The 15,550-nt window shown below is 45.6% G+C and overlaps 1 protein-coding gene across 2 annotated transcripts in view; it reads left to right on the forward strand.

Annotated features, from left to right (window-relative positions):
* Nucleotides 1-208: 208 nt before the first annotated feature.
* Nucleotides 209-15,550, forward strand: part of htr4 (5-hydroxytryptamine receptor 4) — a 62,446-nt gene continuing 47,104 nt past the window's right edge. For both annotated transcript variants that reach the window (XM_023794825.2, XM_023794824.2), the window contains exon 1: nt 209-514. The gene's annotated coding sequence lies outside the window, so the exon portion shown is untranslated. The remainder of the gene's footprint in view (nt 515-15,550) is intronic.

Consider the following 15,550-nt stretch of genomic DNA (forward strand, 5'->3'; position numbering starts at 1 on the left):
AATGAGCTTTTTGTCTTAATCATGTACTTCAATGGTTTTGAAAATGATACGAGCCCGGCTCGTCCACGGAAGAGCTGCCGGACGCTGTAAATGCGCACAAACTAACTCTGTAGTAATTGAGCGGCGCAGACTGTTTTCTGTTTAACCCTGATTTAACCCTTATTTAATCACATTAATTAATGATCGTGTGTGAAAACACACACTTGCGTCCACAAGTCCGAAAACGCGAGCGACAGCCCGGCTTTCCCTGGAATAAGGTCCGTTCCTACGGAGCCCCTGGCCGGCGCGTCCCAGTGCGGCTGCCCGCTCCTCCGGGGGAGGGACTTGAAGGCGCGGCTTGCGGGGACGCCGATCGACCCGGTCCATTGCGGTCGGACCGCCGCGCAGACCGGGCGCCGGGCACTGGGCTGAAGACACGCAGAGACTGCGGGCAGCTCCAGCCTCCACGACGGGCGCTGCGGAGATGTGCGCTCGGTAACATGGTCCTGAAAGCTGGGATCGCCGCTTCGAGATGGTGAGAGTGAGAGCCGCGGACTTTGGCCGTGTTTGGTGCATATTCAGAGACAAAGCTGCAGGTTGTAACTTTGAAAGATCCCCAATAATGCGTGAACATTTCTGTTTGTGTATATAACTGTATACTTGAATATATATGTAGTCCTGATTTAACTTATAACTGCAGTGCATATTATTATTATTATTATTATTATTATTATTACTATTATTATTATTATTATTTTATTATTATTATTATTAGCTAATGTATTAATGGGTGACCTGCAAATAATTCTTTGAAACTTACGGTCCACTACGATGCATTTTATTAATAAACAGGTAGTTAAATTTTATAGGAAATATATATTTTGATTGATTATAGTAAAATATATGTAGATATTAACGCGAATTCTAGGTCTTCCCGTAATGCGGTTGGACAATTTATGAAAGAACTGATTTTCCTGAAAAGAAAAATCAACAGGTGCTACGAAACGTGATTGATGGTTATTTCTGCCTTATAAATGACCGGACATGTTTATAGGCTGCTATAAATGTTTCTTCGCGTTCAGTCATAGCATCATGTAATTTTTTGTAAACCAAGGAGTGTATTTTACAAGAGGAAATGAGTTTGGTAAATTATAATGGTACAGCAGTTGTTTCTACCTGGGATTTGCTGAGATTAGTTACTCAAATTAATTTAAAAATTGTATATTAAATTAAGTTAATCCGTATTTTTTTCTAGTTGCAAATTAAAATGAAATCGACAGTTGTGCTTACAGAAATGCTGCATTTTATATTGCGATACTGTGGTTCGATGAGTCATCGATTTTAAAAATAATGTGATTTATTTTAGAGATAAGTATAGTAATTTCGCTTTCCTACCTTATCGAGCCCCATGGGGTGTCGATTGATTTTAAGATATCTTTATGTCTGGGCAGAATACGACACTGTTTTCTTTTTTACTAATGAATGTTGATTTCCTGCCTCATTGGCTTGGTGGGTACGTAATCGGAAGTTTGCATTATGTTTGCAATGAGTTTTTATTCTAATGACAGAAGTGATCCTTACGATAATGTTCCGGCTGTGTGTTATTTCTCATTAATGATAGACATGAACAGAATGGGGGCTGTAATCAATCCCAAATCTGCTGTAATGTCGCACACACTAGTGCTTAAATTTGGACAGAGCTGTGGCTTTTTTCCATGGGTCGCACGCGACCTCTGAACTCAGCCGGCTCGGGTAATCGTCACGCCAATATTACAGCTCTGATGCGTGATGAGAGCCGACTTTTGGGGATAAAAACGCCCCTTCCAGTTTTGATGGGTAGGGGCCAGAGACCCCGTGACGGAAATTTGCTGGCCCCTCATTCAGGAATAATAAGACAGACGTCTGGTTCAGAAAAAGAACATTAATTAATTTTTTCAAGAAAGATATTTGTCACGTTCCTGGTCTGTGGTCCTTTGCATGTCACTGTAGGGTAAAGTACAAAAATGTCTAGTAAGGTTAGGCAAATTACTGCCAAGGATAGTCGACTTTCTGACCTCTGAATATGACCCTAGTGCCATAAAAGTGGCCCAAAATCCCCCCCCACCCCCCATATCATAATCTTCAGCCGTGTTTGGGCCCCCGGTCTGGTTCCGGCTGGAGTAGACCGACGTCACCATCATGGTCGGGCGTCCTTTTACCTCCTGACAAGAACGCTCACAGTAGACGGTAAAAACTATCTGCTGGCATACATATCCACTAGGGGATGTAGTTAGGGATGGGAGGCAGCAGTGTATAATTATGGGATGCGAGACCTCATGATATTTCCCAGTGAAAAGGAACTGCAAGTGTAACTCTGCGTGTCTGAAGTGAGGGGGCTGGGTGGAGGCGCTGAGGACTTGCCAGCATGGCTCGTGGTTCTTCCCTGCGTCCTGCCCGCCACTCGCACACAGACTAAAGTGTCACCTTTCTGCAGGGCCTCCAGACGCTCGATTACACTCACTCGTTAATTGAGTTGGACGAATCAGGCGTTTTTAAAAGAATATGACTCATTTACAACCTCCGATGGAAAAGTGGGAACTGGTCCTTCACCAGCCCGGAGAGTTGCCATTATTTTAATTGAATATGTAGGAAAAGACATAAATATGCGACGATTACAACCTCATATATATCTGGTGCCTGGTTGCTTAAGGGACTGTTTACCTACTAACAAGTAGCTGGCTGGTTAATTGATTGGTTACTGACTGACAGGTGGCTGATTAAGAGACTATGTACGGATAGGGGTCCAGCAGCACAAGTTTCCACAATAAAAGTGCAGAATTTGACATAGTTGTATGTCAGTCTTTTTTATATAAAAGCATCTGCTGAATGCATAAATGTTGTAGTAGCTGAATCATATAACTCATTTTATACCTGAAGCTGTGAGGCATTTAATACACATATTAGGGGCACAGCAGGACCTGTGCTGTGCCTTGTTGTCCATCTACTCCAGGAAAGCGCTGCCTCCCTCTGGCTGGGGATGGTACAGTCAGCTGCCCCCCCCCCCCCCATCCTGCCTGTTTGAGTTCTGTCCTGTAAATGGAGGGCGACGCCTTTACAGCGGCGCACGCGCCGCGGCAGACGAATCGCGCCGAACAGCAGGGGATGGCTCTTCTGGGTTTACATAATGTGGGCTGAGAGACACTGACAGCGCTGGGAGATTTATGAGCAGCAGAGAGTGAAGCGCACACCTGATCACGGAGTCGCTGTGTGGTAAACACAAGTCCCTCACTGCGCCCTCCCCGGTCTGTGACTCGGAGGCTCCCCCCTGCCCCAGCATGCCAGTCAGCCTCCACTCTGAAGTCCCAGTGGTTTTTGGAACCCACTGTCATTTCTTCACTTGATTATACCTGAGGCTTTCAGCTGACTGTTTGAGGTCAATCTATCAAAGACTTCCAACCGTCCGTTTCCTGAAACCGTTCGTCCTATTCAGGGTCCTATTCTGAAACCAGAGTACCCAGAGCAAACCCCACCACGACACAGGGAGAACATGCAAACTCCGCACACAGAGGAGTCTTGAACACTGGTCCTAGTGGTGTGAGGAGACAGTGCTAACCACTGCAGCACTGTGCCGCCCCTCCATCAAAGATCCATTTGTCGTATTCATATTTATACTCAATGTGCTGTGAAACACATGGTTGCCTGGCCGAAGACTGTGAAACAGTGGACTTGCATATAAAGACACAAAACAATAGACATTGAACCATAATTATAAACATCCATAAATGGTGTGCAGAGCACACCTCCTTGTATCATATGATGTGGGTTTTTTTTCACACGTGATCTATTTGAAGGTTCTCACCATTCACAATGAAGGACCCGGGGTCAGCATGTGGGGCCTTCAAGCTGTTCGGCGCCACTGAGCACGTCCAGATGGTGCCTTTGGTCTATCTTTAGACATTTTTATTGGACACGGGGACAATGACTTGGGTAGGAACCTTTGGGCTGCCGGCCGCTCTCCAGGTCCCTGGTGACGCCGAATGTCCGTTCCTCCTTATTACCAAAATGGCAGCAGGAGAACCCCGTGGCGTTTCTTTTTAGTGAAAAAACTCAGGAGGTGCTCTTCGGCAAATTATTCAGCTGTAAAGAAGCATAAATTTGGAAGTTAAACTGTCTTTGGGTGTTTGCTAAGCAATGTAATCATAACAAGAAAAAGAGTGCAGGAATGCTCAGGAGATAAGGATGGGGCACCATCCCGAGCAGTGCACATGATTTCTTTTACGTGGGTAGTCGTCATGGTCTTGGCATCCCATAATGTTTACTTTATGCACTTGAGTGAGAGGCTAACAATGAGTTCACCCTGTCAGGTATACCTAGAATGCTAGAACCAGCGTTCAGCTCAAGACCAGGAAATAAACCCAATATATTTCATTAATTTATCAGAGGATTTTATCTAAAGCAACATACATTCATTTGAGAAAGCAGGGTCAGTCTGTCCATGCAGTAGTTTGGGGTTAGGGGCTTTATAGGCCCAACGGTGAAATCATTCTGCCAACCCTGGGATTTGAACTGGCGACCTTCCGATCACAGCCACAGTGTCCTAGCCTGCTCAGCTAATATTGGCTGTCTTTCTGTGAAACAAGCACTAGGAGACTTGATGGTGAATGATTTCATCCATGTCAAATAGCTTTTCTTAACCATGGCGAAGGTAGCTTTAAGGATAAGTGTAATTGTTTTTAGAAATTTTGTATCTGCTCCATCCTGGCGTGACGTGGTTACCTGCTGCGCACAGCTCACAGAAACATGCCGTCTTGATGATTCGGCTTGAATCGGATCCCATCAGGTTCTGTCAGGAAGCCAGCGAGATGCTATCACATCCAGGGACCGAGCTTCTCAAGTCAAGCCAAGTGGCCTTTATTGTCATACCATCAATAAACAGGTGTACAGTGGCACAAAATGGTGGTCCCCCAGGACCACGGTGTGAAATACAGTACTTGGAGTGCAAAACTTGACAGTACAAAGCAGGAGGGGCGGACCCAAGGGTTCATATGCACAGTGCAATGTGTTTATAAACAATAAATAATGGCATAACGGCACGGAATAAATGTAGTGATGAAGATAAATAATAAGTTGCGAGTGACCTCAGCACTGGGTAGTGGGTAAGATGGACAGCAGGGTGTTTAGTGCCCTGACAGCCTCCGGTAAGAAGCTGCTGCTGAACTTGGCAGTTCTGGCTCAGACGTGCCCAGATGGGAAGGATGTGCAGCATGAGGGAGTCGCTGGCCTGAGGTAAGCAGCGGAGCTCAGAGGTGATCGGAGGTGATCAGCGAGCGCCACGCCGCAGGAGGAGACAGAGAGGACAGGTCCCTTAGGATGTTTGGGTCGACTGTCTGCTTCATCATCGCCGTCTTGACTTATGGGTAGGATGGGACCGGCGGTAGAGGCCGGCTGTCAGCAGAGCGCTTGTGTGATGCTGAGCAGATACTCGTTTGCAAACGACCATCCGCGCCGAAGCTCAGCTCTGTGTGGTCAATGAAAGAGCGATTAAGGAATGCGAGTCAGGTGCCTCAGAACTGCATGTTTGCCGGGGTGTTTTTGCTGCGGTAAAAGCCCTCCTCAGCTTCATTTGTTCACTTGTGGACTCCAGGTTCTGTTATGAGCTGCTTGACACAAAAAGCTCATGGCTTCTCAGACCTAAAAGTGATAAGGAAAGCCAATGATTCATGCAAACTGGAAGCCAGCCGTTGGGTGGCTGAGGAGGCTATTGTGTTCCTATGTTTGTTGAAGCTGCTCTCATTACCTCCCTTAATTGGCTCTGCATTTAGAGCTATGATTTTGCAGAGGGATTTTGGGTCTCCAACAGCCCTGGCATACTTCTGAGCATCAATAATAAGTAATGCCTGCAAAAATTATAATCAGTCAGCATAAAGCTGCTTTTTTATGATGGTCTTCATAACAGTCTGGGTCTGTGACTTCCTCGGAAAAGAGCAAGACAGTTATTGTGCTGTGTTACCCCTGTTTTGTGCTTCTGTTTGGGGCTGCAAGGCTGCCACTCCCCTTCCCACCCTGAGGGTCTCATTTGCTTAGACGGGATGTGTACAGTAATAATTACTTGGGTTTGCGTGGCCCAGATATAACACTTAGACATAAGAATGTATGAAAGTCAGACCACAAACTGCGAACTATTTACTCTAAGCAAGGTGAGTGAGATATTTTAAGATAGTTTAAGCTAGCCTTGGTGCGAGAGAGTCTGCGTACCACACCGTGAAATACTACACCATGAGACACCACACCATGAGGTACCACATCACGAGGTACCACAACATGAGGTACCACACCGTGAAATACTCCACCATGAGACACCACACCATGAGGTACCACATCACGAGGTACCACAACATGAGGTACCACACCGTGAAATACTACACCATGAGACACCACACCATGAGGTACCACATCACGAGGTACCACAACATGAGGTACCACACCGTGAAATACTACACCATGAGACACCACACCATGAGGTACCACATCACGAGGTACCACAACATGAGGTACCACACCGTGAAATACTACACCATGAGACACCACACCATGAGGTACCACATCACGAGGTACCGCAACATGAGGTACCGCGCCATGAAGTACCACGCCATGAAACACCACACCACAAGGTACCACATCACGAGGTGCAACCCCATGAGACACCACACCACGAAGTACCACATCTATGAGACGCCACACCACGAGATGCCGCACCATGGGGTGCCAACCCCACTTCCAGGAGCGATATATTAGCAGGGCAAGTGGCCAGAGGCATCCGTCACTCCACATAGGATGCCTGCTTCCTCAGTGGCTTTCACAGCACTCACAATTCATAGTGCACATCCAGGGCTCAGTGATCTTTGCCTGCAGCTGGCCAGTTCCATTTCCATAGATAATTTACACTGAACTTAGTAATGAAGTTAATAGCAATAACCATGAAGCTTATCAAGTTAAAATGCTTTTCTAATATTACGCGAAAGTCTCTGCATTGTGTCACTGGACAGCCCATGTGATATGTGTATTTTTTTATTTGTGTGGCTTCCTTTGAAATTCCTGTCACTTTATCCTATTAATGTCAATGTTATTCCATTTCTAGGTATTCATGTAGCTTGAATTCCTCCTGCTATTATGCTAGCTGGATATGTTAAACCAGAATTTATGGAGATTTATAATTTTTAATATAGTGGACAGTGTGGGCTCTTATTAAAAGGATGCTCACTACAGTAATTCAGTCTCTTCTCTGGGATGTGTTTTTATAATGACATGGTGAGGACTATTTTATTTGAAAGATAAAACTTCATACAGAGGAGATGTACCCTGAGGTCACTCCTGCTTTCTGTTACTTATTTCAGATTTGCATTTGACTTTCTTGATTTCTTTATCCATATTTGTTTAGAAAAAAATCAACTTAACCGACTGGATTTTTGAGAGCCTTTTTGGTTGTGATTATGTCCATGTTGGTGGTCTAGTCTGTTGGCTGGTCTTTGTTTTCTCTAGAAGCTGCATTGGATGGTGTTACATTCCTATTACTCTGCTGTGGGGTGGGGGGAAGAGATTGAGGTGGGTGTTCTGACACCCACCACGAGGGCTGGAGTACCCAGGGCAATCATAAGGGAGGATTGGTCCCCAGTGCACCATGACCAAGTTTGGGCATGTTTGTGCTTGGGGATCCAGCTGTGAAGAACCAAGAGTTAACATGGTCCGTCAGTTATACAGCAAGGACCTGGAGTAAGATCTCCTCAGGGTGCTTCAGGGTACAACCACAGCAGATGGCTCCATCTGACTTATTATAACCTCACTGCTTCCACAACTGCAAGAACAGCAGAAGATCCTCCATGCATTAGACTGAGGACTTTGTGTTCATGTGTATGTTTGGGTGTCCAGGACAGCTGTGACATGAGTACACTCTCCTCTATGGATAGCCTAAGTGCTTGTGTGTATATTTATCTTATATTATCTTATCTTATCTTATCTTATCTAATTTTATCTGCTTCAAGCAGTCTTCTCTGTCTTTAATTGTACACACGCAAGCCCACGTTTCAAACCTCTGTGAAACTGCAGAACACGGTCATGACTTGCGTGTGCCTCGCATGCGTTAAGACTCAGGCTGGTGTTTTCCCCTCCATAAAGACACCTCTGCAAATCTAGCGACTGATTTGCTCGTCTGACGTTTTACATTCAGGGAGTCAGTCTGGCCTCCCGTTTTTTACCTATTTCTGTATACGGGGGAAATGATGGTTGAGAGGCGTATTGAACAGAACATTGTAGATAATAACTCAGTCCGGCCGCATTGTCACTATGCTTTTCCGCGTCTGGCCTCCAGTTCCAGTCCAGTTCCATTCCATGCTATGCGAGATCGAACAAAAAATAAATAAATAAATCCACACAGCATTTCTGAAGGTGAGGATATCCTCTGTGAAAGAGTCTATTTTGAGCTGTTTTGCAGCAACAGATTAATAATTTTAGTCCCTGGAGAGTGTTGGTCTTCCTTATGAGATATTGATCACCGTGAACTCTGGGGAAGGTGTGAATGAAAGCTGCGGCGCGTGTGCAGACGGTTGTTAAGTGAATAAATAGCAGGAATATGCCTGGAGCGAACAGAGGAAAGGCACTCAGACAGTCTGTGATGGATCGTAAAATTCTAGAGAGCATGGGCCTGTAAAAATATGGCAGCCAGTCCGTTAAATGTCAGACAGGAGAGGGCATTGTTTGGGGGGGAACACGTCACCCCAGCAAAAGCCAAATGTATTTACAAGCCACACACCTCCCTTCAGATCAGAAGTGACCCTGAAAAAATCTGCAGTTTATCAAGCTGTGAGGACCACCTCGTGAAATGGACCTCGTCTATGCTTTTCTGTAAGATTTCCATGGCGACTTGAAACATCTCATAAATGGTTCGATGGAATCACGGCACAGAGCTACTACTGCATTTATTTTGTGAAAGCAGAGTCAGATGCCCCCTGGAGTAATTGGGTCTTAAGGGCCTCGCTCAAGGGCCCAATGGTGAAATCGCTCTGCCTTCCCTGGGATTTGTACCGGTGACCTTCTGTTCACAAGCACAGTGTCCTAACCTAATGAGCCACACAGCATCCCCCACTGCTATTCCTGCTGCAGAGCTTCAGGTCTCTTCCCTAGGAGTCTGAGTCCGGTTTGGCTCTTTCCCTGGACATAGACCGAAGCAGTCAGGAGAAAGCATGTGACTCAGCAGCCTAAGTGAATGGGCAGTTACACGCGCTCATTGCCCATTCTACCTGTGCCAAATGACCACAGGCTGAAGGCTCAGATAGTGGCTCCCCCCCTCCCTATCCACAAATAGAGAACAGAGAACTTCAGCTGACCAATGAAGAGCCTTACATGCTTTTTAGGACGCTCTCAGCCCAAGCAGGCTGTGCGTTACATGCCCAGAGATGGCAGGCGGCCATTTAGCCCGCGCGGAGGGGCAGAGTTTAAAAGCCAGTGACTCACGGTGCGGAGATTCAATGTGAGTTTATTTCTCTGTAGGCATTCAGGAAGCAGCCTTTCCTTGAGCACCGCTTTTACAGCCCGGGGCGGGTGTCTGCAGGGAAGTAAAGACAATGGCTGCTTATCGCACGTCTGAGGGCCGCAGTGCTGGGGCCCATTACGCTGTCAGCTTGGGAGCTAGCATGTTAACTTTAGCAAGTGAGAGTGGCCACATAATTCAAACGAAATGGATGGAATCAATCTCTTTTTAGCAGTACAGCATTATATGAGCAGTGATCACTGTGCTGATTACTGTTTTGGTGTGCCACCTGTGTACGACCGCCAAGGCAAACTTTTTAGTTTGTTCTAATCCCACCCACTATCCACAATTGGCTACGCAAGAGAGACTTATGTGTCACTAATTCCCTGTAATGTTCCAGAAGTAAAAGCAAAAGGTTTTGCAATCATTAAGATTAAGATTAAGATTACGATTGATTTTGTTGATCCCAGCAGGAAATTCTGGTGCACACAGCAGCAAGTGAAGAGACAAAAATACATACAGTGCAAAGCCAGTGCACATCGTGCAAGCGAGTTAACATGGTGCAAACTAAAATAGTACACAGAGTATCCTGACAACAGAATATTGTAGTATTATATTAATATTTGCAGAGAAGAAGAAGAATAAATAATAAATACTAATAGTAAATAACCTGAATGCCATGGAAGGGAGACTCCCTGAACTTGTGCAAAGTTATCCACATTTATATGACAGATCATGTTGAGATTCTAAAGATGTGCAGACAACTTGCAATTTATGGATAGAAATTGCAAATAAGTGTACGTTTCCTTCCACTCTCTATGTGAGTCTACTGTGTGTACCATTCTGCGCTTTCCAGTGTTGTGGTGTGACACCAATGAACAAATTTGTTTCATTTAAAATATGCAACAGATTGTTCTCGTCGATGTGTTCGATTTAGTTTTATCCAGACATCATTTGATGCATGCAGCCACTTTTACAGTGTTACTTGTAGGTTCAAAGTGTTTTCTTCCTTAGTTACACTATTAGTTGTTACTTCTGTTTCAGTACTACTTCTTTATTCAGTTACTGTGTTATTTGTTTTTTTCAGATACAGTGTTTCTTGTTTGTTCAGTGTCTTCTTCCTCAGTTAGTGTTACTTGTTTTCTCAGTTACAGTGTCACATTCAGTTTAATACAGAGTAGGCTTTATTGTTTAAAACTTAAAACAAAGGTTTTCATTAGTTATGCTACATTTATTCATTCGGTGGCAGAGTGGATAGAGATCGCAGTCACTACATTGAAGCAAAGATCGTCCAGCAGGAGAGAAACTTATGCGAAAGGATCCGCAGTACGTCTGCAGAGGGAATCTGTAACAAGGCAAAGTTCACCACCCTGCAGTCAGACTTTAGAACACATAAGTCTTCTTTCTGTCTGGACAGCCCCCCCCCCCCCACCCGCAACAGAGGTCCAGCTCCCCACCACTCGAGCCCCCCCACCCCCAGGGACATCATATCCCCCTTTCCCACCCACCAGCAGCACAGTTTTACAAGAATTATGGCAACAGGAGATTTCCCATGCATTGTATGTGAGGGAGAAGCAGATTGTGGGCTGTTCAGGAGAGTGATAGTTTGTCCCAGAAGAGAGGAAGAATGTGTGCATTTAAATCCCTTTATTTCCCCATTCAGCATTCAGCTCAATTATCTTTCATCTCATTTTTTTTCAAGAGAATCTCAGAATATTTTTTCTATTGATCCATTGAAAAGAATTTGCTTTTGTACACACCTATAGACAGATGATATTTTCAGCTTTGCACCTGCAAGCACAAAATAGCTTCCAGTTTTTCGCACAGTAAACGTCAAAAGCTTTTCAAGTTACAAATAGCTGAAATAATTGCAGCTAAGCTGAGCCTCGGGATTAATTTGATCCATTTAGCGGCAAGAAATAAAGTTCATATAATCGACAGAAGACTTGCACATGTGTAAAGTGCAGGGAAATCATTTCTGGTGGCTAAATTTTAGTCAGATTGTACTAGAACAAGCCAACCTTTTCCGTGGCTGTTTTGCATCATCCGGCTCGCCTTGAAATATTTCAAGAACGTTACTCTCCTAGTCATCTCAAATGGCTTTCTGGTCCCTGGAGATGTTCAGATCCCTGTTCTGTTATGAGAAGTGGGAAAAGCTCATTTTGGGAACTTTGGGATAGTTTGCGATAGAGGAGGCTGGCGAGGGGGGGCTGCTGTTGGGCATACATCAGATCTGATGAAAAATGTCCAGCTGGGTCCTCTCCTTCTCCCAAATATAACCATTTATTCCTCTGACTCCCATTAAGCTTAAACGAGCCCATGGATGTAAGCAGGGCACCTCCTTTCATCCACTGCTCCTGCTGTCACTCCCATCCGTAGGAGTGGCTTAATCTGCCCTTGCAGTCACCTGACCAAGGTCGTCTCGGGCGTCACCCTCAAAAGCCTGCTTTGAAAATTAAGGCATAAATAAATTTGACATTCAATTTGGGTGACCCTGAGTTCCCCATCAGCAATTTTTGGGTCCCCTTGAAGCTCAGGCGGACACCAGTTTCTTAAAGCTTTTTTGACGCATTGCACCACGACCGGTTTGCGCGGACCAACATGCGGCACCCTAAACTCATCACCCAAGATCTTGTAGCTATTTCAGGGAGCTGGACACCTTCTGCACTTTTACGCCTGGCTGAGTTTGATTTATCTTCTTCTCCTTGATTTCATTATACACTGATTCAACCAATCAGAGTGTATTAAAATGTGGCACGTTTGATGTTTCTCTAACGTCCTCTACGGTGAGCGTGAGGGAAGCAGCAGATAACATGGAAATCTCCGTCTGATCAGAGCAGGTCAGGGACCTCTTTTAAAAACGCGGCACTCTCCCGTAAAAAGTCATTCACATTGTCTCAGTATTTTTGCACCTTTCAAACCAGGTTTTTTACCCATTGATTGTTTCTGGGAACCCATGATAAATCGCTAAAGTCCATAAGCGTCCTCCTCAAACCAGCCTCTTCTGTTTTTCACACCTAGATGGCCCTTAAGTATTTCATATTGAAGGGCTTGTATCTGGTGCCTTTATAAATCCTAGGTGTACCCCGCTCTGCTGTCAGTCACAGTCTCAGTGGTGCTAAGCTCTTATGATGTGCGGGACACTCGGCGCTCATGTGGTATGCCGCCTCTCTCCAGCTCGCGCTCCTGTGCAGTTCACGTCAGCCGAATGGACACGGTGGCAGTGCGGCACTGTGTGTACCGTCGCCGCATGGTGACAGTCATCCCTCTCCTGGGGACAGGACGCTGCTGCCACGATGTCGGTTTCCAGGAATCTCGAGATACTCTCACAGGGAAGTGGAAACTGAACGCAAGTTTACATTTTTCCAACTGAAGCAGAGAAAAAAAAAAAACGTTAACTCTTCGTTATTCTCCTCAGGAATGTAAACCTTGGTGCTGCCTGTCTTGCTCAACTATATGGCAGAGAAATTAAGGACAAACTGAATGTGTTGAAATTAATAATATGAATATTTATGTTCAATATGGACGAAACGCCAACCGTCAAGCGACATGTAGTTGATGTGGTGTAATGGTGTTCCGGAGACGTAAAGGGGCTTTGAGAGGTCAGGAAGTTAACCGTATTCACTCTGTCATCATGACTCTGCTTTAATGGCCTGCTTTGAATAATTATTATCTCAGAAGATGTGAACAAGACATCATAAAAATACAAGCCAAGTGTGACACAGACCTGCTTCCTGTTAGTCTGTGTGGCTAGCTTTGCCACGCTAAGCACACCTCAAAGAAAGCACATGTCCTTAATGCCCAGTTTCCGAATGAGGATCCGCAACGTTCCCCCATTGCAAACATTTATAGCAGAAGATGTTTGAATATGTTTTTCGGCTCCCGCTGTCAGGAGAAACGCAGCCTGGTGGGACGGCGGGGCAGCGGGAATGAATCACCGGCGCTCCGGATTTCCTCAGGCGACGTCACTGGCTGACAGGCCCGCTGGAGTTTAAGCAGATGCGACTCTATTAGCGGGCCCTGTCGCTTAGATGAGGCAAAGTTTAAAAGCAGCCCGTCCCCTGATCCCGTGGGTGTCGTTCTTCGCCGTGTGGAGCAGCGGCCTGCGGAGCAGCGGCCTGCAGAGCAGTGTCAGCTCCGTCTCCCCTTTCTGCTGAGGCCTCAGCCCAGCATAGCATTTGCCCCGCTAACATTATCTTTTTCCTCACTGCACGTTCAGCCGGCGCTTTCCACTGACAAATCAATATCTGTGTCTGTGTCCATTTTATCCTTTCCACTGAAGAGAGGCCCAATACCAAAATTAAATTCTTTCAGCTTCCATTTTCAGGAGAGAAGTGCGTGCTAAAAAAGGTCTAGTCACATTTTAGATGTCCGTTTTTGGGCGCCCTGATCATTTGGGTGAACTTTGTCCATTTATTCTTTGAAATTCCATGGCGTAATCAGAATGAGACGTATCTGCCAGGGTTTCTCTATTCGAACCGACTCCAATGTTCACATCAGGGGTGTAACTGCCTTGTCTGCTAATTACACTGTTACATAACGTGCATCTTGAACCTCTGAAAGCCCTCTTAGGTTCTTCTTCCGTTTCTCCTCCTAATAATGGCACTGATGTCGTTTTGATTTCTCCCTGTTGTTTAATCTTTTAAAAGGTTTCGAGCTACCTAATCAGCGGCACCTTTCAAATCACAGAGACTGTGAAATAACTTTATCGTTTTACAGCATTTGTTGGAATTAAATTTACTTTCCATTTCTGAGGAGCAGATATAAGTGCGACATCGATTTCCCAGCTGGATGGTTTTGATTAGCACTGCCACTGTCCGACATTGTGTCGTTTGTATTCCTAACATCAAATTGCACGTGGTTTAAATGTCATACATAAGTATTATTTATATTTGGCTCTGACTCAGTTGGTAGACTTGTTTCCCATTGGTCACTTTATAGGTTCCCCTTGGATGATTGGTAGATCACAGTAATACTGACCCCTTCCCTAAACCAAGCAATTGGCAGGCTTTGTTGAGTGACGGATGCGCCCTCCACTGGTGAAGGTCAGGACCCCCTCTGTATTTCTTAGTGGGAGTGGCTGGTACTGTCTGCATTTCCTTTTCCTTGAGAGCAGTGTGATCCGTAGCGGTATTTCAGACATATTTACACTTTTTCTGTTGGCTGGCTGAACTGAAGACTCCCCCCAGGTCTTCACGCATGTACATAGAGAGCAAGCAGGCTTTTATTTGTAGTACTTTGCAAAAGGATGATGATGCTATGGTCCTCAGTGACACAGACTCAAAGGAAGGAATAAAAAATATAATTTTGTGATTGATACACAAATGCAAGGTCGACATTAGTGTCAGACTGTCAGTATTTAATGTGTGAAGGAAGGAAATCATTGTCCGGTAATTCACACAGATTGATTTACTGCTGACTAGATGACTGGCTCAAAGAGCAACAAGAGGACTGTGTCGGTTAGCGTCCATTCATCATGTGCTGTCTAGCCAACTTGACATTTTATCCTGTAAATTTTAGCTCAACAGGGTTACGCTCCATGTCAACAATAAGACATCATCCCAAAGAGAAACAGTCCAGCCTTTGTACAGCACTGCTCATGCGAGACAGGAGATGTTTAAAGATCACACCTCCTGGCCTGTTTCCTGGGGTATCTGAAATGCCCTTGCTGCCTGACTCGGACCCCAGGGTGGGACTGGATCCTTCAGCCTGGGAGTCTGGTTAGATTCTGCAGCCGAGAGTGAGAGTCTGTGCATGGATGGAGAGGCAAGCTGCCTGCCAGGAGAGGAAGAGATTTACATATCTCATGGAAACGTGCTGCTTTTCCGGCCAGCGACCGTCGTCACACTGCTGACACTCTGTTCCAGTGTCTCTAGCCGTCCTTAGCGGCCGGCAGGCGTGCCAGTTCTGTGCGAGCAGACGGTGTGAGCAGGATGTCCTACCTGAGACCCCAGCGGGTCGCCAGGAATGCACCTGGAGCTGGACGAAGCTCACGTCCAGGCTCAGCTCTCCATCTGGGGTTCCTCTGCTCCGGCTGGACGGCCGGAGATCTGCGGTCCAGCTGTACAG

This window comes from Paramormyrops kingsleyae, chromosome 10 (genome assembly GCF_048594095.1).
Source record: "Paramormyrops kingsleyae isolate MSU_618 chromosome 10, PKINGS_0.4, whole genome shotgun sequence".
Taxonomy (NCBI): Eukaryota; Metazoa; Chordata; class Actinopteri; order Osteoglossiformes; family Mormyridae; genus Paramormyrops; species Paramormyrops kingsleyae.